Below are 23,137 nucleotides of genomic sequence, written 5' to 3'. Positions count from 1 at the left end.
ACAGTGTGCCCTTGTTGCCAAGAAGGCTAACGGCATTCTGGGCTGTATAAGTAGGGGCATTGCCAGCAGATCGAGGGATATGATCATTCCTCTCTTTTCGGCATTGGTGAAGCCTCATCTGGTGTACTGTGTCCAGTTTGGGGCCCGACACTGCAAGAAGGATGTGGAAAAATTGGAAAGAATCCAGCAAAGGGCAACAAAAATGATCAGGGGTCTGAAACGCATGACTAATGAGGAAAGGCTAAGGGAACTCGGCTTGTTTAGTCTGAAGAAGAGAAGACTGAGGGGGGATTTGATAGCTGCTTTTAAGTACCTGAAAGGGGGTTCCAAAGAGGATGGACCTAGACTGTTCTCAGTGGTAGCAGAAGAGAGAACAAGGAGTAAGGGTCTCAAGTTGCAGTGGGGGAGGTTTAGGCTGGATATTAGGAAAAAATTTTCACTAGGAGGGTGGTGAAGCACTGGAATAGGATGGCTAGTGAGTTGGTGGAATCTCCTTCCTTAGAGGTTTTTAAGGGCAGGCTTGATAAAGCCCTGGCTGGGATGATTTAGTTGGGGATTGGTCCTGCTTTGAGCAGTGGATTGGACTAGATGACTTCCTGAGGTCCCTTCCAACCCTAATATTCTATGACTATATGATTAGATGCTCTAATGGTCTCTTCTGGCCATAAAGTCGACTAATTTCTGAAAAACGGAGCGTAGCATTGGGAGCAGCATCTGATGTTTTCCTGTCTAGCCGGCTTGCTGCCTAGAACGAACACTCCTTGAGTGGGGTGATCCACAGGGAGTAGCTCAAACCTCCAAAGTGCCTGGCCTGGGGTAGGACATTAGCACAGCAAGGGAGGGGTGTGGCAGTGACATCACAAAGGCCTTTTGCAGGACCTCAGACTATTGGTCAAAGGTGGTGGGGAGGTGGTGACCTCACAGAGAGATGCTGACATCAGCCAGGCAGGACAGGGACGAGGGGCCAGGGAAACCTCAGGGACCCCTGAGGCTTTGCGTCAGCAAGTCTCCTTCTCCAGGTCTCTCCTTGAGGACTGATAAAGTATTCGGGTTCACAGATGTGAGCACCAGGAGGAACCTCTTTCGAGTTTTCTCCTTCCCTTGTAGTGATTTTACTAGAAAACAGCTGCAGCAGGGAGACAGAGTGGGGTAGAGCCACAGACAGAAGGTAGGGGCATGGTTCTGGTGCTGGGGCCCCCACACTTGTTCTCCCTTTCCCACTCTGCCACAGCTCTTCCCCAACCCCACCCTCAGCCTGAGACTCTCGCTCCCAGCCCGGCGTCGACCCCTTTAGCCCTGTCCGCACCCCTCTCCCCAGCAAGCAACAGCCCCACTCCTCCCAGCCCCGGTTCTTGACCGTGGCTTCCGAGGGGCCACAGCCATGGCTAAGAGGGCACAATGTGAAATGTTTGGGGACCACTGGTTTAGGGTGACGTCCTCAATCACTTCTCTGCAGTCCAATAAAAGCTGTTCTTCACCCACTTACCCCTCCATCAGGACGGACTAGGTATGTTCTGCTGTCCTTCACTCGTACAGGAAGGAGAATAACATTTCATTCCACTCAATCCTAAAGTGATTTGTAACCCAAGACCATCCCAAACTGGTCATTTTGGGGAAGCGGCCCCACCATGCTGCATAGCTAGGCAGAGTAGGTGTGTCTATGCAAACACGGTCTGTTCCTGAAGTGTTTCCCCAGCTCCTCACTAGGTGAGAGAGGGGAGTTCATTCAGACCCTGCTTATGCTTAGTATTTAAAAACTCAATAGTGTCCCTATCTCTGCCGGCCTTAGATTTCTCCTCCTGTCCGTTTTTTGGCAGCTCAGGTGAAGTGACTGAGTGGTTAAAATGATGGACTACTACCTCATTATGCTCTACCTGCATGGGTTCAAATCCCATCCTCATCAGAAGCATTTAGTCTTCACCGTCTTTTATAGACAACCATCTCCCCCTTTGGTACAATAACAGATCAAACAATGTTGCTTGTGTTACCCAAAATTGGGTCAGTTAGTAAGCTTAGAGAAGACTAATAATACCCCTCCCCCCAGAGTTTGGCAGAAAGCAGCACATTTATTAGCTTGATAGCTAAGCTCAAAAGAAGGGATGGGGGAGGGTGTCACACTCATACTCACTCTCTCAGAACAGGCCTGGCAGTGGAGATGTCAGGATCCTTTAAGGTAAGTGTCCCACAGCGCAGCGATGGATGGTGCGATGAAGATCAGTCTCCCTGAGGTACAATAGAATGTAACACAGCGAACCACTGGCCAGACGGGCCGGGTGAAGGGCATTCACTGGAGGTACAAAGGAGAGTGGGAAAGCCACTTCACAGGCATTCAAAGAGGGAAAGGACAGAAACTGGGGGAGGGGGGGAGTTTAACAGACCTTTTGAGTATACAGGTTATACAGAGCATACAGATCACTCCTCCTCCTACAACATGATTAGTTCTCAAGCAGCATGTTTCTTACTTTGCCCATCTGTCAATTTTGATGATTATTGATGGAAATATTTTGCCATTGGGTTGTGTGTTTACACAGAAATTGACATTTACCAACAAATAAGCAATTCTTCCAAGCCTGCCTAGTCTGCAGTTGATGGGTTTAGAGGGACACATTCACTCTTCCAGGTCCCCATGCCAGGCCTGTGCTCTCCAGGTTGTCAACTTCCCGCATTGCTGGGCTCCTTCTCTCATCTCCCCCAAAATCACTGCCCCACCCCCACTTCTGGGGTCCCCTCCCCACACTGTTTAACTCCCCTGCTGGCAGGATCCCTTCCTGTTCCTTTCATTTCCTGCCTCCACTCTGGGCAAAAGCTCTGCACTCTTCCCACACCAGAAGTTGAACCCAGGCCACCTGGATAAAAACCAGGAATCCTGACCACTAGCCCATATGGGATTATTGTTGCATTTGATGAAGTGGGTATTCACCCACGACAGCTCATGCTCCAATACGTCTGTTAATCTATAAGGTGCCACCTGATTCTTGGCTGCTATTATTACTACAACTCAGGCCTTGGCTACACTGGAGAGTTACAGTGCAGGTGGTGGCTTTACAGCGCTGTAACTTACTCCCCGTCCACACTGGCAAGGCACATACAGCGCTGTATTTCCCTTGCTACAGTGCTGCATGTGCTCCACCTCGACGAGAGGAATAAAGAGAACAGAGCTGGTGCTGCAGCGCTGGGGTGCCAGTGTAAACAGTGATTAATCTTACTACGCTGTCACTGACCTCCGGAACCTTCCCATAATGCTTTTAAGTAGAGATAACGCTCTTTGTTTTGCTGTGATGCCTCTGTTTGTTTTGTTGTGAGCTCAAGGCTCCTGGAGCTCCTTATCTAAAAACCAAACACAGTTACTGTTTGCAGTGAATGAGCAGAGGCAGGGGGATCCATTTGGAACTCCCACAGCTGGTGTTTGCTTGAGGAGAGAAGCAGCCACGTGGGCACGGGGAGGGGGGGGTCTGTTTTGGAGCAGCTGCTTATCTGGTCTGTGAGGAAAAAAACAAAGGCAGCTATTTGCATTTAGTGAATGAGAGAGGGGTAGGGGAGGAGGCTTGAACTTGCCAGGCAGGAAGCTGACACGGTGTCAGCTCCAAAAATCCACTCCCTCTGTCTCCCACATGCTCCGCATCACACTCCATACCACCCTCCTCTTTTGAAAAGCACATTGCAGCCACTTGAACGCTGGGATAGCTGCCCATAATGCACCACTCCCAACAGCGCTGCAAATGTGGCCATGACAGTGTGCTGGTAGCTGTTAGTGTGTCCACACTGCAACGCTTTCCCTACACAGCTGTAGGAAGACAGCTTTAACTCCCAGCGCTGGACAGCTGCAAGTGTAACCAAACCCTCTCTAAGCCGACCCCTTATGAGAACAGCAGGGACTAGCATGACTAGATGTCCCGATTTTGGGGTCTTTTTCTTACATAGGTGCCTATTACCTCCACCCCCATCCCAATTTTTCACATTTGCTGTCGGATCACCCTAGCAGGGGTTGCACACAGGGCTGCATTAACCTTCAGGTGCTGAGGTTTCCCTCTCTCCATTTCCAGGGCCTGTGATCAGGAAACAGACATCAGGGCTCCCAGGTGCTGCACAGACCATGACTGAGATCAGACCCCATATTATGCAAGGTGCTGTATAAACCCTGGCCAACACTGAGACACCGAGGGGGTTCCCCTCAATTTCCCTGAGCCTCTGCTGCCCAACTTCTTCTGACTCCATCTGGATCAACTTCCCTTGCAAAAAACCCACCTTTCCAAACAGTCCTTCTTTCCTTGCCCCCTGATTCTGGTTTCACACCCTGGGACCATCTCCTCTCTTTGTCTCTCCCACTCCAGGTGAAGCAGAGATAGAGGCAACTTCAGCCACTGGAGTCAGCCCCAGCGAGCGCTGCAGCCAGCCCCAGGGGGAGGGGGGAGTTTGCAGACACAGGAAGGGAGCAGCTGGGAGCAGGGGGTGCTGGGAAGAAGGCGGCAGGAGAACAAAGCTCAGAGACCCAACATGGGGAAATTCCAGGGGGCGGGGCTCTGGCACATCCCAGGTGCAGGCCGCTCCTGAGGGCTGGGCTCTGGCTCAGCTCGGGGGAGGGGCAGCTCCTGGGGGCGAGGCTCTGGCACAGCCCGGAGGCGGGGCAGCTCCTGGGGGCGGGACTCTGGCTCAGCTCGGGGGCGGGGCAGCTCCTGGGGGCGGGGCTCTGGCACAGCCTGGGGGTGGGGCAGCTCATGGGGGCGGGGAGCTGGCTCAGCTCAGGGGCGGGGCAGCTCCTGGGGGCGGGGCTCTGGCACATTGTGACGCAGAGCCGGGGCTGAGCAGCTGCTCCCTGGTTCTCCACGTGCTGCCAGCAGCGCTGGAGCTGCCCGAGCCGGAGCGGAGACGCTGTTCTCAGCTGCAGCCAGGATCTGCCCCCGGCCCCACTGGGATCCAGGTGGGGACAGAGACTGGGGCCCGGGGGTTCCCCTTGGTGTGGCTGGCGGGGGCGGGAGGGGAGAAGCCGGAGCTGAAGGCGAGGGAAGGGCGGTGGGACATTGTGACCCGGAGCCCCCGGGGAGTGAGAGGCGCTGGGGGACGGGAAAGTGACTCTGCCCTAGGGAGCCTGGGAGAAGCCTTGGAGCCGCCTCGGCCCCAGTGGAGCTGCAGGAGGATCCGCCCGCCCTGCTGGGATGGGGGGGGACGGGGCCCGGCCGTCGTGTGTGGGGGAGGGGCGGACACCGGGACCGGCCCAGGGGGGACAGAGCCTGGGGCAGAGCCCGAGGCCCGGCGAGGGGGCGGAGCCTGGGGCCCGGCGGGGGGGGCAGTGTATTAAATCGCTCCCCATAGCAATGTGCTACTCCCGGGCACTGCGCATGCCCAGTAACAGCCGCTGAAGCCGCTGTCCTTCCCCCTTCCCGGACCAGCCGTAACGTTCCGCCGGGCGCTGGGGGCGGGGCTGGAGCGGGGCGGGAGAGTAACGGGGGGGCACTGAGCAAGAAATCGATGGGCGGGTGGGGGGTCAGGCAGCTGTAGGCAGGGCCGGGGGGGGCTAAAGGGCACAGTCCGGGATGGGGGGAGGAGCAGGAGTTGAGCTCAGGGGGAGGCGCTGGCAGAGCCCCCCCCTTTGGTGTGTGTGGGGTGTCAGGGCGGGCAGAAGCTGGAGTTGCAGGGAGGGGGAGGTCACTGGGGTGGGGGAGTAAATCTGTCTCTGTGCAGCCAGGACATTCCCGGGGGGGGGAGGTGAGTTAACTGGATCCTGTCCCTGTTTTTGCCACTTCCTCCCACACACACATTCTCTCAAGATTTCCCCTTTTCTCTCTCATTATCACACGTGGCTATAAAATCCAAGGAGATTCTCCTCCCCCCTAATGATCAGCTTTCTAATTGCCTCTGATTTTCCCTTTTCTCTCCATACTTCTCAAATGTCAATTTAAAATCTCTTCGATGGGGGGTGGATTTTCCCACCCATTTTATCTGCAGCGATTTGTCCTTGTTTGGGTGGGAAATTGTTGCCCTGGGTCATTCCCCAGAACATGGCTGCCCCTGGATTGGGATGGGATGAGGTTGCCGTTCTCCACCAGGGCAGGGAAGGGAGGAGCACATCCCCCATGGAGACTGCCCAGACCCCATTTCCCAATCCCCCTGCTGCCCCCTTCCATTGTCCAGGGAGCCTTCCAGCTCCCCCCCCCCTTAAATCAGCTCCTGAAAGGGCTCTGAGCTGCTCACGTGAATGGTTGCCCCGGGGCCGGGGGGGACCATCACATTCTGTTTATGTATTGGACAGTCATATAAAAGCCAGTCCAACAGTCCCCCTTTTCCACTAGTTATTTAATAGCAACATCAAATCCCCTCCGATCTTGGTGGTTTTCTCTCATGTTATCAAAGGTCGTTTGTGACAGGTTCTCTCTGCATGTCTCAAAGATTGATATAAAATACCCCAAACATTTGCCCCACTTCTCTCTAGTTGTTTTATTTCTAATTGAATATGATGGGTTGTTTCCCAATGTGCTAAGATGCAGCCGCCTCTGGGGTGGATCCATGGTGGCCATTATTTGCTAGTGACAGCCCGTGGACCTTTCTTGCCCTACAGACCTTCCATTCTCCTGTTAAAGAAGCACCTCCCAGGCTCCCTCTGCCTTTGTGACTGGCCAGCAGGAGATGGTGTTACCTTTCTAGCCACTTCTCACACTCTGTGAGGTAACACTTGCAGGGGCAGGGAAGGTGTCTGTGTGGGGACATTGCAGCTGAAGGGGTATTGTGGTAGGGGGAAGCCTCTGGGTGGCTGGGCAGGGGGTACCCTAGTCAGGTTGGTGGGTTGTGGAGGTTTGGAGTTTTGGGGGGGTGGTTGTGATGTGCCCATCCCTGAGGCTATGGGTCCTGGAGGTGGGTATCTCTGGGGGCCTGGTGGCTGCAGAACAGTGGGGGTGGGTGTCTCTTGGGGAGGCGGGACAGAGGGTTAGAGGGAGCCTGGTTCAGTGCCAGGGGCTCTGTCTGTGCTTCCCCTGCTGGTTCCTGGTTTTGTTGCCATGCCCAGTGCACAGAGCTGGAGGAGGGGATCCCTGGCACTAGGTCAGGGCATGCCAGGGAAGCAGAGTGAGGAGTTCTACTGTAAAGCATCAGGGGGTCACACTGGGCAGAGGAGGGGGTCCCAGGCAAATGTCAGGGTAGATCGTTCTGGAGGGTTGGGGAGTTCCTAGGCAGGCAGTGAGGGACTGAGTTCCCAGTGGGGGGGGGGTCCCTTGAGGGGGTCCCTGGCTGCTGGGGGCTCTTGGTGAGGGGAACCCTTTGGGATTCCTAACCTGGCAATCATGGTGTGGTGGGGGTTCTCTGGCCGGTGGAGCTTTGAGGGGTATCTAGGGTCCCTGGCCAGGGACTCTGGGGGCTGCGTCCCAGGGAATATCTGATGGGCCCCTGGCTGGAGGGTGTCTGGGGCCGCTGGCTGGAGGGTCTGGGCTCTGGGTACTAGGGGGGTGTCTGGGGGCTGCTGCTAACCATGATCCTTCTCTCTGGTCAACTTGTGCCAGAGTCTTCGCTCCAAGTCACCAGGTCACCAAGTCCATTCCCCAGTCACGTGCCCTGTCACTGGGATAACTTTCTGTCCACTTAGCAAATACTGTTAGTGTGAAATCACAGATTTTGCTTTTCTCCTCTTTTGAAAACTGCAGGAACTTTCGGTTCCGTTTGGAAAATTTGTGCCCCCAGTCCTTGTCCTAGATCTGCGGGGGTGAGGGAGGTGGGAAGGGAGTCAGCACTGCCACACGATGGTCTTTTCCACAGCATTCTGGACTCATTCTTTCTGAAATCCGGTGTCATTGAGACCATTGTTAATCCAGAGTCACTGTATGGAAAGACAAGGTGTGATTCGAGATGGACAGTGGGGCAAATGAGATCAGCAATTCTCTCTGTGAGGAGGGGCTCCCATTACTTGCTCTCCCCAGAGAGCTAAAGGAGGGAAGCTGCTCAAACGCTCTGTCCCTCTCTGCTCAGGATATTGGGGTTCAGCTTCCTGGGTCAGATGCTGCAGCCTCCATTGTGATCTCGGAGACCAGGTTTGGCAGCTTCTGCTCCCCCAGTGAGGCTCTGTGCTGGGAAGTGACCTTAATTAAAGCTTCTTCTCTGCCCGGCCCAGGGGATGACTTTCTGCAGCTGGTCCTAGCCCCCTAGGGCAGCCCTGGGCCCTGTTACTACTAAATTCTGAGCCAGAGTCTCCAGGTAACTGAAAGACCTCAGGGAATGTCCTAGGGTCTGGCAAGAAAGTGACTCTGCACAAACAACCCCACCTCATTTCTCCTCCCATTAGCGGTTGAGAGGAGGAAATCCAGCCATGGGAGAGCAAAGCCCCCAGGAATGGGACTGTCCCAGCCAGAGGGGCAGGGAGAGAGGACAGGGGAAGGAGAGACTGAAAGGGGCAGTGGGAGAAATGAATGTGGGGGCAGGAAATTCACAGCGTGGGGAAAGGAGGAGGCCAGGGTGTGGCAGACCTGCTGGGAGTTATTTACTAAGTGGCCTAGATTCTAGGAACAGACCCAGGAGGTTTGGAGGAGAAATGCTCTAATTTATGAAGAGAGAAAATAACCCACCTACATGGAGCTAGTCAAACTGACCAGACTCCGAGTGCTGGAGCCTGACCTCACAAACCAGCAGCTGTTGTGAGATATGAAGGGGACACCCATGAGTCAGGCTTATTGGAGCTGCCTCTCCCTTCATATCCCTCTCCTCACAATGAGGAGGGTGTTGGGCGTCCTACCGGCGAGCTCTCCCTGGACCCTGCTAGGGGCTCCATCTCCTGTATCAGTCAGTGGCTAGTAGGGAGGTGATGGATCTGCTGGGAGAGGCAAGGGGCTCTCTCTTCATCCCCTCACCCTGGCATTTGCTGGATACTCTGAGCCAGGTTGAGGTGGGACTCTCCTGACTACGATCCACCCAGAGCTTCCATTTGATTCACTCCTCTCTGCCACAAATAGTGGGGCTGTGAGTGGGGCAGCAAGTCCTTAGTGTTGGACTCTTACTCTTTCAGGGACCGGTGACCTTCAAGGAGATGGCTATGTATTTCACCAGGGAAGAGTGGGCTCTGCTGGACCCCGCTCAGAGAGCCCTCTACTGGGATGTCCTGCAGGAGAACTATGAGACGGTGGTCTTGCTTGGTAAGGGTTCCTTTCCCTTCTGTTCTTGGAAGGGGAAATGAAGAGTGAAGGTTCATGCCACCCCCACAATGCCATCTGTACCGTGTCCTGTTTCAGCATCACCCCAATAGGCCAGTGACACACATACTACCAGAGACCCTCCTCTGCTGGAGAACACTTTGGGAACAGAGCACAGGAGCCGTATTGCACAGTGTCAAATATCTCCTGTTTGCTCAAGTGAAACTGGGGGTTAGGTCTGGCATAACTGTCCCATACCCCTAATCATTTCTGTTGCCCTTTTCTGAACCTTTTCCAATTCCAATATATCTATTTTTGAGATGGGGTGACAACATCTGCATGCAGTATTCAAGATGTGGGTGTATCATGGATTTATTTGCTGTTTTTACAAATATGATCTATGAGATATTCTGTCATATCTATCACTTTCTTAATTACTTCCTACATTGTTCACTTTTTTTCACTGCTGCTGCACATTGAGTGGATGTTTTCAGAGAACTATCCACAGTGACTCCAAGATCCATCTCTTGAGTGGAAACAACTAATTTAGACCCCATCATTTTGTATGTATAGTTGCTATTGTGTTTTCCAATGGGCTGCACTATGTGCTATAATGTCATCTAGTACTGCTGAGATCCTGGATTCAGTAATATCCCTGCCCTTCCTGTTCCCTTTCTCCACCGAACCCCGCCAGCCCATGCTTCCTGTTCCCAGCTTCCCCAGGATTCTCGCACTGTCTCTGAACCTCTCTGTCAGCAAGAAGCAGTGGCAGGGACACTTGCCCTCTGTCTGGAGTCTTCGATTTCTGGGACATGGGTTTACTTTCTCTGTGTTGTAAAAGGCTCTGTCATAATGAGTGTCTGTGACGTTACCCAGAGTACAATCTGGACTGTTAAATAGCTGTGTCCCCTCAGTTCTCCAGCCTGGGGTGCCTTTTCCACTGTTTTCCCGCGAGAACAGCCCCTCTTGGCCACTTAACACACAGTCTCCAGCATGTAACTCACTCGCAGGTACACAGTATTGAGTGCTACTAGACAGCCACTCATGAACTACACCTCAGGAGAAAACCAGCAAATTCTCAAGTGCCCAACTTTCCCCCAGAAATGTGCATCTTGCACTGTCCAGCACGCTACTGAACGACACAAGCTCATATGAAGTCTGTCATTTCATCAGTGGAAAATGACATGCACCAGCTTGTTATCCCAAACAGAGTTTCCAACACACTTCAATCCACACATACTGGTTAGATGAACAATAAATCAAGATTGTTAACTACCAAAAACTAAAACTAGGCCCAGTCCATGAAAGGGGCACTCCCAGGAGAGACTGTATAAAGGCTGGAACATGAAACACCTTTGTAAACCTGAGACAGCTGCCTTGGGGACAATGACAGGGAGAATCCCCCAAAGTGACTCCTTTGTTTCTGCTCTTCTCTGGCCTCCGATTGTTCCTTCCAACGTGGAGTACTTTGCACCTGTCTCTACTGAATTTGATCCTATTTACTGCAGATCATTTCTCCCGTTTGTCCAGATCATTTTGAATTTTAATCCAATCCTCCAAAGCACTTACAACCCCTCCCAGCTTGGTGTTGTCCGCAAACTTGATATGTGTAAGAGAGAGACTGTTACTCGGAGGGTTTCCCCATGTGTCAGAGGGTTACACCCTGGTGGGAGGGGGCTAGGCCTGTACTGGAATAAGGTCACTCTGTGCTTCACAGTGTGCCAGAACCTAGAATGTGCATTAGCAGGGGAAAAGCTGGGGGGAATCGGCTTGTGGAATGGACAAAAGCCTAGTCTGAATTCTCACACCTTGCCCTTTTCATCTCGTCCTCCCAGGGGCAAGGAAATGGCTGCAATGGAGCTGGCTCAGGTAAGAGATTATCAGGGTGGCGGGCTCTGCTTGGAGGTTGAGGAGCAGTAAATGCATAAGAGGGTGGGAATTGCTAGAGGTGGTGGGAAGCAGGAAATATCTCGGGTGGAGAAAGGGAGGGGACAGCATGTGACAAACCTGTTGAGACTTGTGTAGTGTAGGGCGTGATGGGTTGTCACCCCCAGGAGGCAGTTTGTGGAGCTTCTGGGAACTGCTGTGTCCTCTAACCCTCACGCTGGGCTGGCCCTTCTCACACTGCTTTGCTGGAGATTTCGCCAGCCTCTCCAGGGCCTGTTATCACCCAACACAACAGCAGGTGGCGCCATGCAGCCAACTAAGCTACCTGAGTGCGTTACCTAAGCCACTGAAGGACAGATAGAAGGCAAGAGCCAATTTCCCACTCCCCAACCTTGCACACTTGCTGTAGTATAAATCCAGAATTATACCATCTTATAGTGCACGGGGATCTCTATAATGCAAGCTCATTAATATAGTTCCCCTTCCCCTCGATATGGGACAGATGTGCACAACAAGCTGAGATTTTCCCCAGACACTTCACTCAAAATACGCTCGTTAAGATAAAGCATCAAACAAGTTTATTAACTGCAGAAAGATAGATTAAGTGATTATAAGTGATAACAAACAGATCAAAGCAGATTATTTAGCAAATAACCAAAACTCAGGCTAAGCCTAACATACTAGATGGATAGAATTTGAATTAGCAATTTCTCACCCTGACTGATGGTACAATCAGTCCCCCAAGTTTCCATACTCAAGCTAGAAATCTCTTGATCCTGGGAGCAGCACTTCCCCCACATCCGTTTTTGTTTCTCAGGTGTTTCCAGGAGTTCTCTTGTGTGGGGAATGAGGCCAAGAGATGATGTCACACCCCACCTTATGTAGCTTTTCCATATGGTGGGAACCTTTTATTCCGAACTCAGTTCCTAGTCCAGTTTGTGGAAAAATACAGGTACTAAAATGGAGTTTAGTGTCATGTGGTCTGGTCACAGGCCCTGCTGAGTCATAGTAGCCATGACTCCTAGGCTGGCTGAAACATTCACAGGAAGGCTAAGCTCTTCCACAGTCCATTGTCTTTGTTGAACCATCAGCACTGTCTGGCTTCTTCATTGTTGTACCTGAAAGGCTCGTTGTGGGTGTTACCCAGAGTAAGCACATTTGAAATACAGATGCAGAATCAATATCCATAACTTCAGATACGAACATGATATGTGCACACAAATAGGATAATCGTATTCAGCAAATCAGAACTTTTCCAGTAACACCACACATAATGCATCTTGTACAAAATAGATCATAATTATGTCCTAATCATATTATAATCATACCACTATGATGAATATGAGGGTGTAGTGTCAGGTCCTAATTTCAAGGCACAGGAGTTGAGATGGAACTTCCCCTCTTTGTGGAACAGGAAATAACCCTCCAGCCAGGGCTGGAACAACTTCCCAGACTCTCAGTGATGGAGCCTGAATCTACTGGTATTTCATTAATTACCACTAACCCCAATCTTTGTGGCAACTGTAAACTTTATCAGTGATGATTTTGTACTCTCTTCTAAGTCATGGATAAGAATGTTAAATAGCATAGGGCCAAGAATCAATCCCTGCAGGAACTTGCTAGAAAGAAATCCACTCGACCGTGGTTCCCCATTTACTATCAGATTTTTTAATCTATTTAATGTATGCCATGTTTATTTTGTATCATTCTAGTTTTTTTAGTAAAAATATTGTGGTGATCAAGTCATGTCCCTTACGGAAGTTTAGGTATATTACATCAATACTATTAGCTGCAACCAAACTTTTGATCTCATCCAATAAGGATATCCCGTTAGTTTGATAGGCTCTATTTTCTCAAAACCTTTGTTAATGGGCACTACAATTCTGACCTTCTAACTTCTATTCTTTACGATTGACTTCCCCTTTCTTCCATATATTTTATTTGGAGAGTGCTGGGATTCCTACCAGGGAGCCACTATCAGGGTCCAGAGACAGCCCCATCTCCTATATTAAGCTCTAGCTAGTAGCTATGTGATAAATGTGAAGACCCTTCTTCTATCTGTCAGCTGGGAGACACAAAGATTCTCTCTTTCTACCCTCTGATGCCTCCTGGCTGCTGTAAGCAAGGTGGGGTGGGACTCTGTTAACATGTGCCTTCCGGAGCTTCCATTTCCCTGGTGCTGCTGTTCCGTGAATAGTGGGGTTGTGAGTGGGTCAGCAGGTACTGAGTATTGGACTCCTGCTCTTTCAGGGGCAGGTGACCTTCGAGGAGGTGGCTGTGTATTTCTCCAGGGAAGAGGGGACTCTGCTTGACCCCACTCAGAGAGCCTTCTACAGAGATGTCATGCAGGGGAACTATGAGACGGTGGTCTTGCTGGGTAAGGATTCCTGTCCCTTCTGTTCTTGGAAGGGAAAATGAAGAGTGAAGGTTCATGCCACCCCCACAATGCCATCTGTACCCTGTCCTGTTTCAACATCACCCCAATAGGCCAGTAACATACATACTACCAGAGACCCTCCTCTGCTGCAGAACACTTTGGGAACAGAGCAGAGGAGCAGCATAACACAATGTCAAATATCTCCTCTTTACTCAAGTAAAACTGAGGGTTAGGTCCAGCATAATGAACAGAAGCTTCCTATCCCCAGCCTTCTCTCAAACCCTGAGCCTTCTCTACCCAAACCAGAATGTGCTTGGGGTGTAACAAGCAGGCGGCTGGAGTCAGAGCTGCCAGTCCTGGGTTACTTATCATACAGACACTCAGTGCGTCCTTGAACGCTGGCTGGGAGTATCCAGACAGGGGAGCTCCAGCAGCAGAACACTGAATCTCACCCAGGATTACAGATGACGAAACTCCTCACTGATCTAGATTGTACCCTAGCATGTGAAAATGACCTAGGTTGGTAGTGACATTTCTTGAGACATGGAGAGTCTTGCTCCCATATCACCAGGTGTAATAAAAATAACAGGAAAGGCCAAATATGGAAAACTGATTGTTTAGCTTGCTTTTGACCTGCATCATATTTTGCAATATATTCCAAATAAGGAAATTAATGTGCAACATATGTGTCATTGTTCGTGGTTTTAAGTTGTAAAAGGCTTGTGTGATTTTTAGCTCGGGGACAGTATTCCAATAGCTGTCGCCCCCTGCGTGCTTGTAACCAAGAAAAGAGCCTCAGGCTGAGCTGATTCAAATATTAATCCTGTGGTCGTTTTCCACAACAGCCTCAATAGGTCGCTGTGATGGAATGTAAGGCTACATCTAGACTACCCACCGTACCGGCGGGTTAAAATCGATTGCTCGGGGATAGATATATCGCGTCTCATCTAGACGTGATATATCGATCCCCGAGCACGCTTATATCGATTCTGGAACAACACCAACCCCAATGGAGTTGCTGATTTGATAGGGGGAGCCGTGGATATTGATCCCGCGCGGTGAGGATGGGTGAGCAATCTGATCTTAGTTATTCGACTTCAGTTACGTTATTCACGTAGCTGAATTTGCGTATCTAAGATTGATTTCCCCCCGTAGTGTAGACCAGCCCTTAATGTCTTCATACCTTCCCCCTGCAGGAGAATGGCTTTTTGACCAGCTGTTTGCCTTGCTGTCTCTGAGGAACTGGTCTGTGGGTGTTCCCCAGAACTGTAACTTTTTCAGTAATATCATACTGTAAAATCTCACCATTTTACATACAGCGTTACTACACATTTTAACAGGAGGATAATATTCAGTAGGTTATGCGTTTTCTAATGATACCTCACAAGCCATACTGGGTACAAAATTGATCATAATTTTCTAGAAGAATGAACACAGGGGTATAGACTGACACAGTGTCTGTGTGTGTGTTCCCAGCAGATATGTGGGTATTTCAATCCCTCATAAGCACAATGTTTGGCATCTTCAAGGACCTGGGGAACTGGTCCTGGGAATTCACTAGTTTAGCAAGTGTGAGACTGCATGAAATTGTGAGACACTTTGGTATTAATAATAAAATAATATAATCTGATAAAATTGCAATGAATCATGCTAGGTATGCCATGTAAAGTGTTAGTGAAAATGTTATGATTTGCCAAGTATGATAATTTTGTTTCTATGTTTCTATCACCTTTGTATTCTGAGTTACAGATATGTAGGGTATATCTGTATTTCCAGACATGTGCAGTTTTTCTGCGTGACACTCCCAGACATATTGGCATCAACATTGCCTAGCGTGTTTGATGGCCCATTGAGGGTCATCAGCTGTACAATGAACCCATGGACCAAGGGGATACACCTATTGAGTCAGCAAGACATGCCAGGGTTTGCCTGTGTAATGAAACCTCCAAAGCTTTTCCATGCCACGTGCTGTGAAGCTTGTGTTTGGGACACAGGAAGTACAAGCCACATGGCAAAAGGAATATAAAGCGCAGCTGCATCATCTCCATCTTGTCTTCAATCCCCCTTCCTACCTCTGGAGCAACTTCTCTACAAAGTGAACCCTGGAACAAAGGACTGAATGACCCATCCAAGCTGTGGATGCGTTCCAGACAGACTTTCAAGCCAGCAACTCACCAATACTGCTAAGAACCTGATATATCCATTTTGGAATGTATCTGACTGCTTTTCCATTTATCTTCTTTCTGTCTGTCTTTCTTTTAAACCTTTAGTTTAGATGCTAAAGAATTGTCTGGAAGGATGGAATTTAACTTCATTCTTTCATTTGTTCTTTCTTCTAAACATTTAGTTTAACTGCTAAAGGATTGGCTGGCAGCATGGTATTTTGGATGGGATCCAAACCTGGGTAATGTGGCTAACCTTCTACCCACCCACTTCCTGGATCCAATTAGGATCACTCTCCTGCTGCCCTCTGGCCATGCTGTATCACAGTGAGCAGAGTTTTTAAATAACCTCTCACTGTACGGGACCTAGTTGCTGATTAGGAGTCAGAGGGGGCCGTGTGATTTCTTTTTTCAGAGTCTCGTTAACCAGTGTGTGGGATCAGAAGCACAGTTTGTGACTGGTCAGTGAGTTTAACTTCAGTGTTAACCACCAGTTTGAGGAGCATCTGCTCTCCCTTTTTCAGCCTGCTCTGACCTTGGCATTTTCAGTGAGGACTGCCCCAGGAACACCAGGTCACACTAAGCACTGAAGATAAATTAATAGAATGTTTTTGATGATAAAATTGTACGAAATCAACTGAACTCCTTTGTTTTCTTTCATCTGAGAAGAGTTTCTGGTTTTCCAACGTGATGTGATCTCCCAGCTGGAACAAGGGGAAGAGCACTGGGTCCCAGAGCTCCAGGGTTCAGAGGAAAGAGAGATCCTGAGATCTCCCCGCACAGATGCGGAAACATTAAACCAACTCAGAATCTGTAAGTGCCTGAAGGAAACATCTAGGATGCCCTACAAAGCTCTTGGGAAGTCTCTCAGTTCATTATTGTCCGTAGCAGGGGTCGTATCCGCAGGGTAAATATAGCTCAAGGCTTCCTATAGATGCTAGCAGACACCGGGCAGTAGCTTTCTCCCTTCCCCCTGTGAAGTTGGATGGGATGTGAAGGCTGAATTAATCCCCTCCTCTGTCCTGTTCGGGGGAGCTGAGTTCCTGATTTTTATTTGACCTCTCTCCAGCACTTGTTTTGGTTTGGCCTTCCCCTTTCCATCCCTGTTTGAGGTTTCTGTCTCTATCACAGCAGGTGATGCAATGATGTGTGAGGTTAAGCACAGACCAGAAAAAGAGCAGGGAAACCAGCTAGGGGAGAAAATGGATAAATTTATTTCCTGTCAGGGAACTCAGAAGGGCCTTAAGGAAACCAGAATACAGCAGGAAATCTGCAGGGAAAAGCAAAAAAATACATGTGCTGAGTGTGGGAAAAACTTCACTTACAGATCAGGCCTTTCTCAACATCAGAGAATCCACACAGGGGAGAGGCCCTATGAATGCAGTGAGTGCGGGAAAACTTTCAGTCACAGCTCACACCTTATTCGGCATCAGAGAATCCACACACTGGAGGGGTCCTATGAATGCAGTGAGTGCGGGAAAACCTTCAATCACAGCTCACACCTTATTCGGCATCAGAGAATCCACACAGGGGAAAGGCCCTATGAATGCTCTGGGTGCGGGAAAACCTTCAATCACAGCTCTCACCTTATTCGGCATTAGAGAATCCACACAAGCGAGAAGCCCTGCGAATGCCATCAGCAGGAATGCACAACTTGTAAAGCGGTGATGTAGAGAAATCTCTGTATTAACTATCTCTATAAATCTTTATAACGTTGCATTGTGTTATTTTGTATTAAGTATCTTTCTGTATTAAGTATCTTTATGACATTGCGTCCGGCATGATGTTATTTTGTAATTCATATGACTTGGCATTGTGCCTCTCTATTTTCATACAACTTTGTATTAGATCCCTATATTGAAAATTGGTAGAAAACTTTGTATCAAATGTTATAGCCCCTAAGGATAGTATAGTTAAAGTAAAAGAAAACATGTGCCTTTTTGCTAGAAGTAGAATAAGATCTTCCCCCGCACTCTGTAATCAATTGCTCTATTGACTGAATGAGGTGTGAATGAGTGAGGCTTGGAAGACACCCACCTCCAGACAGCTACAACAGTTGAAGAGGGAATGGGAGCCAGAGCAAAGGACAATACAACTTGTCAAGTGGGCCCAATAAAGAAGAGCAGACATATTGATGGCCTCAGGGATTAGAAGCAAGCACCTTCTTTAGAAAACACCCTCTTTGAGCAGCATTGGGACAATACCCAGAGAAAAGCAGCACAAAGACCAACAGACGCAGACCCAGATTTTGAATCTGGTCTAGATTTGCATAAGAGGGAAGCTGCTATAAATGCGAGGTGCCTTGCAGAAGGACCCCGGATCTCGTCTTGTCACCATCGGACCATCGACTTGGATTGGTAGAAGCCCGGCTCCACCCCTCCCCCATCTAACTCACCTGGCCAGTGCAGTTAAGGGGAGCAACTAGTTGATAACAACAGCAAGACGGAGTGTGTTTATGTCTGTGTGTGTGCGTGAATGCATGACTGTGATATATATCTCATGTGCATATCATAGGGTATTAATTGATACCTGTATTACTAATAAATGTGGCATTTTGCCTTAATCCCCCTGAAAAGTTCCTGTACAGTACTTTGAGTACAACAGCGAGGGCCACAATACTCCAAAGAAAACAGCTGAGGACCGAAACCCCCCGGCCCTGTGGAAACACCCCCCACTCAGGACCTCCCAGCCTGGCGGAAACACCCCGCCCAGCCCTGCAGAAACAAACCCTCCTTCCCTGGCGCTGCCCCACCAAAACAGCTGTGGGTCAAAAAGGAAGGTTGGTGGTGGAGAGGTGTTATTTGATGTTATATCAAGCAGGGACTCCCAGCCGAAGAGGTGGCTGGGAGCCCTCAGGGTCAAATTAAAGGGCCTGGTGCTCTGATGACTGGGGGAACCCGGAGCTTTGCAGGGCTGGGGCAGGGATTTAAAGGTCCCAGAGCTCCTGCTGCTGAGGTGAGCCTGCGCCCTTGAAATCCCAGCCCTACTCCATCCGCTGGAGCTGCCGCCAGGATTCAAAGGGCTCTGGGCTGCCCATGACGGTGGGGAGCCCTGAGACCTTTAAACCTCAGCTGCAGCCGGGAATCTCTGCGAGCAGCCCAGAGCCCTTTGAATCCCGGCCGTGACTGGCAGGCCGGCTTTAGGAAGTGCGGGGCCCAAATTGAACATTTTTGGCGGGGCCCCGCAGGGATGATTGGGGAAAAAAAAGCCTTTCAGTTCTTAACAGCCGGTTCCCTATAAAAAGTTCTGCCACAGTATGTATTTTTTGTACCAGTAGGGTTACCATACATCCGTATTTTCCTCCTGGATGGCGATTTAAGAACCAAAAAGCCTGACATGTCCGGGAAAGTACAGATGTATGTTAACCCTACGTAAAGTTCTTTTTTAAAAAGATGGGTCTGAACTAGAAATGAGCTCTGCCACTCTCTTAGGGTGTGCTAGGGTGCACATGTGTGGGTCCCAGCTGCTCCCTGCCCATCTCATTGAAGCAGGTGTGCAGGGTTACTTCCCTTGGAACTGCAGGGCACCAGTGAACATGGTGCTGGCTGGAGTTGGGGGAGGGGGAGGATGCGAGAGGTAGGGTCTGGCTGCAGGCTGGGCAAGGGGTGTGGGGCAGGCTGGAGACAGGAGGTGTGGGATGGGCTGGCTGGCTTCAGGCAGGGCCACAGGGAGGGTGCGGCATGGGTTGGCAGGGCTGGAGACAAAGGAGTGCGGGACTGGCTGACTTAAGGTAGAGGGGTGCGGCAGGGGTTGGCTGGAGACGAGTTGGTGCAAGGCTGAAGGCAAGGCAGGGGGTGCAGGGCTGGCTGGAGATGGGCAGTCTGCAGGCAGGAACTGGTGCAAGCAGGACAGGAGGTGCGGGGCTGGTGCGGGCAGGGGATGCAGCAGGGGCTGGCTGGGGACAGGCTGGCTGCAGGCAGGGCAGGGGGTGCAGGTACAGGGGGTACAGCCCATCCTCTATGGTGAGTGCCCCCTCCTCCTCCCCCCCCCCACTAGGGTAGCAGCAGCAGCCTGGGGCTTGGGGGCTATTTCAAGGGCCCGGGGCGCCCCTGCTTCAACTGCCCCAGCTCTGTAAATAGCCGCAGGAACCCTGGGGAAGCGGCGGGGCTCCAGTGGTTATTTAAAGGGCCGGGGAGGTAGAAGCAATGGGAGTCCTGGACTTTTTAAATAGCCCCCAGAGCTCTGCAGCCATACCCCAGGGCTCCAGCAGCAGGGCTCTAGTGGCAATTTAAAGGGCCTGGGTTCCAGCCCCTTCTGGGAGCTCCAGGCCTTTTAAATTGCCCCCTGGGGAAGCTGGGCCACCCTGGTACAGCGCACTGGCTTTTGCTGGTACTGGGGCTTGGGTGCGGGGTCCTCTTAGGAGCGAGGCCGATTCAGGGGAATTGGTTGAATTGGCCTAAAGCCGGCCCTGGTGGCTGGGATTTAAAGAGCTCTGAGCTCCCCGCCCGCCTGCCCAGAGCCCTATAAATCCTGGCCGAGGCTGAGATTTAAAGAGCTCTGGGCTCCCTGCGGCTGCGGGCAGCTCAGAATCTTTTGAATCCCGGCCGCAGCTGAACTTTAAAGGGCTCTGGATTCCCCGCGGCTATGGGCAGCACAGAGCATTTTGATTCCCGGCTGCGGGAGGCACAGTGAGACTTCACGGGCAGCACTTGGCCCGCGGGCCGTATGTTGTGCAGGCCTGGCATGGAGGGGCAAAATAGGTAAGACATTTCCGTGGCCTGTCAGTAGCAAATAGTAGCCACCATGGATCCTGCCAGAGGTGGCTACATCTTAGCACTGTGGGAAGCAACCCTTCACAGAGACCATTTGTCTTGTGGTTTGGGATACTTCTCAAGACATGCTGCACTCAGAGTGACCCCCTCATCCCGTGACAGCTGGGGAAAAGAAAAGGGGCCAGCCAACTCTCCCACTACCAGCTGCGAACCGCTGATCCCCAAACAGGGGGAGGCCTCTGGCTTTGATGTGTATTAAATATCAGGCTGGTCTCTTTCTTTGGCAAATATCTAACAGAGCTAAAAGAGGGAACAAATGATTCTCAAAGGAGAGGGGAAAGACAATCACTGGGAAATTTAATCCCCTGCAACATCCAGAATGGAGAGCGACTCAGGGCAACAGGTTCCCCTGAAGGAAGAAGTTTTGGGGATTTAGAAACAAGGAACAGCACAAAACTCGAGAGGATTGTTAATTGACATTTGATAATGACACAGAGGAAAAACCTGAGCTTTCAAATCAGTGTTCAGAAATGAAAGACAAAGGGTGGAAATCAGAGATTTTGGATCCATTTTGCAAATTATAGAGAGGAAAGTGGAAAATCAGAGGGATTTTATATCAGTTGTTGATAGGAGGTAAAATCTGAGTTTTTCACATGAATACTTGATAAATGAATAAAGAGGAAATGGACAACATTTGCAAACATTTTGTGTTCAATAATGTGAGAAAAGGTGTAAATCTGAGATTTTCTTAGTATTTTATAATTAGAGACAGGAAAATCTCAGGGCATATTCAATTAGAAATAGACAACTAGAGAGAAGTGGGGCAAATGTTTAGGTTATTTTATTTGAATCTTGAAGGTTTGCAAAGAAATTGTGTCACAAACTGCATATTTGATAACATGAGAGGAAAACACCAAGATCTGAGGGGAGAGAGTCACTTTCCTGTCAGGGCCCAGTGCTCCCTCCCCCTCCACCTCCCCCTCCGGGGTCTCTCACTCACTGGGGGATCCAGGCGGGGCTGGTGCGGTCAGAGCCTGGGGCTGCCTAGGGGGCAGGTCCCAGCTGGAGAAAGCCCCCCCCACCGTCAGGATAGGAATGTGCTACTGGTAGCAGCCTGGGGCTGGACCCTCTCTATGGGGGACACTTGCTCCCCCCTCCCCATCCACGCCCTTCCACGCCCTGTTGCCAGCAGAGAATGGCCCCCCCAGCTCAGCCCAGAGGTGTCCCTGTCTCAGGCCCCCCCCCAACCTCTGCCCATTAACCCTTTGCCCAGTTCAGAAATCACTCGGGGGAACCATTTCCCACCTACACAAGGACAAATCACTGCAGGTGAAAATGGGGGGAAACACCCAAAACCTGAGATCTGAACTGGCCATTGGCAAAGGAGAGAGAAAATGGGGCACAATGGGGGGAGGGGAACAGGGAACTTCTCAAGGGTTTGAGGGAAGGGGAGGTCACCCTGGATGTTGCTTGTTGCTCTCTAGGGAGAAAGGGGGCAGGACAGGAGAGGAGGGGGGTTCCCACGGAGGGGGCAGTGGTAATTCCGAGGGGATCTCAGCCCCCCCTTTTTCTCCCCGCTCCTCGGGGGTCACCTGCTCTTCTCCCCTCGCCCCCCGGCCATGTCCCGGCTGCACAGACATTTTCCATCCATCCCTTTCCCAGGTCTCCCCCCTCTGCAGCCCCCGCCCAACCCCACGCAGGGGCTGCTAGGTGTAATGCATGGTCAGTAGGGATTTCTCCCATACTAATGCTGGGGTGTCCTTCTCCTATAGGTTAGTCTACTAATCATCTCATCTTGGTGCCATGTGTGTCAGTTCATTGCCATGGCACTCGTGTGCTCAGACATCTGAGGATGCTCTATAGAAAAGCTCCCTGAGTGAGGTGATCCACAGGGAGTTGCTCAAAGCTCCAAAGTGCCTGGCCAGGGGCAGGACATTAGCACAGCAAGGGAGGGGTGTGGCAGCGACATCACAAAGGCCTTTTGCAGGACCTCACATTATTGGTCAAAGACTATAGGTGAGCAGGTGGTGACCTCACAGAGAGATCCTGACATCAGTCAGGGGCCAGGGAAACCTCAGAGACCCCTGTGGCTTTGCTTCAGTAAGTCTCCTTCTCCAAGTCTGTCTTTGAGGACTGAGAGAGTATTCAGGTTCACAGACGTGAGTGCCAGGAGGAACCTCTTTCCAGTTTTCTCCTTCCCTTTTCGTGATTTTACTAGAAAACAGTCGTCCCTGTTTAGAAGGTAAGAGCCTCCTGGAGGTTTGAACCCTGTTCAGTCTGATCCATCTGGTGACAGTTGAATTCTAGGCATGGAAAACACGAGCTTAAGGAGGCAGAATTTTATTCCGCACTCGGGATTTTGTCCCTTAGAATCATGGGGACATTAGGTTTTGTCCTTTTTGTTTCACCTTTTCCTCCATCCACCTGTCCCTCCCTCCTTTCTCTTCATCTCTCCTTTTGTCCTTTCTCCTGTTCCCCTCCCAACACCAGGACGAGTGTGTGCGTGTGTGTTGCGGGGGAGCGCTCTGCAGCTCTCACTGTGGGAGTTTCACCCAATAATGTGAGGCTGAAATAGTGCTCGGGCAGTCAGGGCTGGATTAACCTTTTGTTGGCCCTGGCACCAAACATATTTGTGGGCCCCAGTGTAGTCACTGTGGGCTCTGAGTGTGGGCCTGGTGGAGCAGTGCCATTGGTGCCTTCGTATACCCAGTACTGAACCTTGGAGACATTTTTCATTTTGATCACACACCTCTCCATGACTATATGCATTGCCATACACAGCTCCCTCAGCCCACGGGTTTTCTTATTGAGCTGTACACCCATGTGGGTTTACCAGTGTCCACAGTGAGCAGAACTTTCATAGTGACCAAGGAAACTCCCCACAGATTTATCTCT

The 23,137-nt window shown here is 50.7% G+C and overlaps 1 protein-coding gene and 2 pseudogenes across 6 annotated transcripts in view; 2 read left to right on the top strand and 1 right to left on the bottom strand.

The window, feature by feature from the left end:
* Positions 1 to 23,137, bottom strand: part of LOC127031107 (zinc finger protein 707-like) — a 769,794-nt gene that overhangs the window by 108,593 nt on the left and 638,064 nt on the right. The window lies entirely within an intron of this gene.
* The window catches only part of LOC127031106 (zinc finger protein 345-like), a 565,317-nt pseudogene that overhangs the window by 76,618 nt on the left and 465,562 nt on the right, over positions 1 to 23,137 (top strand).
* Positions 1 to 23,137, top strand: part of LOC127031658 (zinc finger protein 420-like) — a 54,825-nt pseudogene that overhangs the window by 29,825 nt on the left and 1,863 nt on the right.

The sequence above is a fragment of the Gopherus flavomarginatus genome, chromosome 11 (assembly GCF_025201925.1).
Source record: "Gopherus flavomarginatus isolate rGopFla2 chromosome 11, rGopFla2.mat.asm, whole genome shotgun sequence".
In the NCBI taxonomy this organism is placed as follows: domain Eukaryota; kingdom Metazoa; phylum Chordata; order Testudines; family Testudinidae; genus Gopherus; species Gopherus flavomarginatus.
Note: the sequence above shows the minus strand (reverse complement) of the source record. Positions and strands in the feature narration are given on the sequence as shown.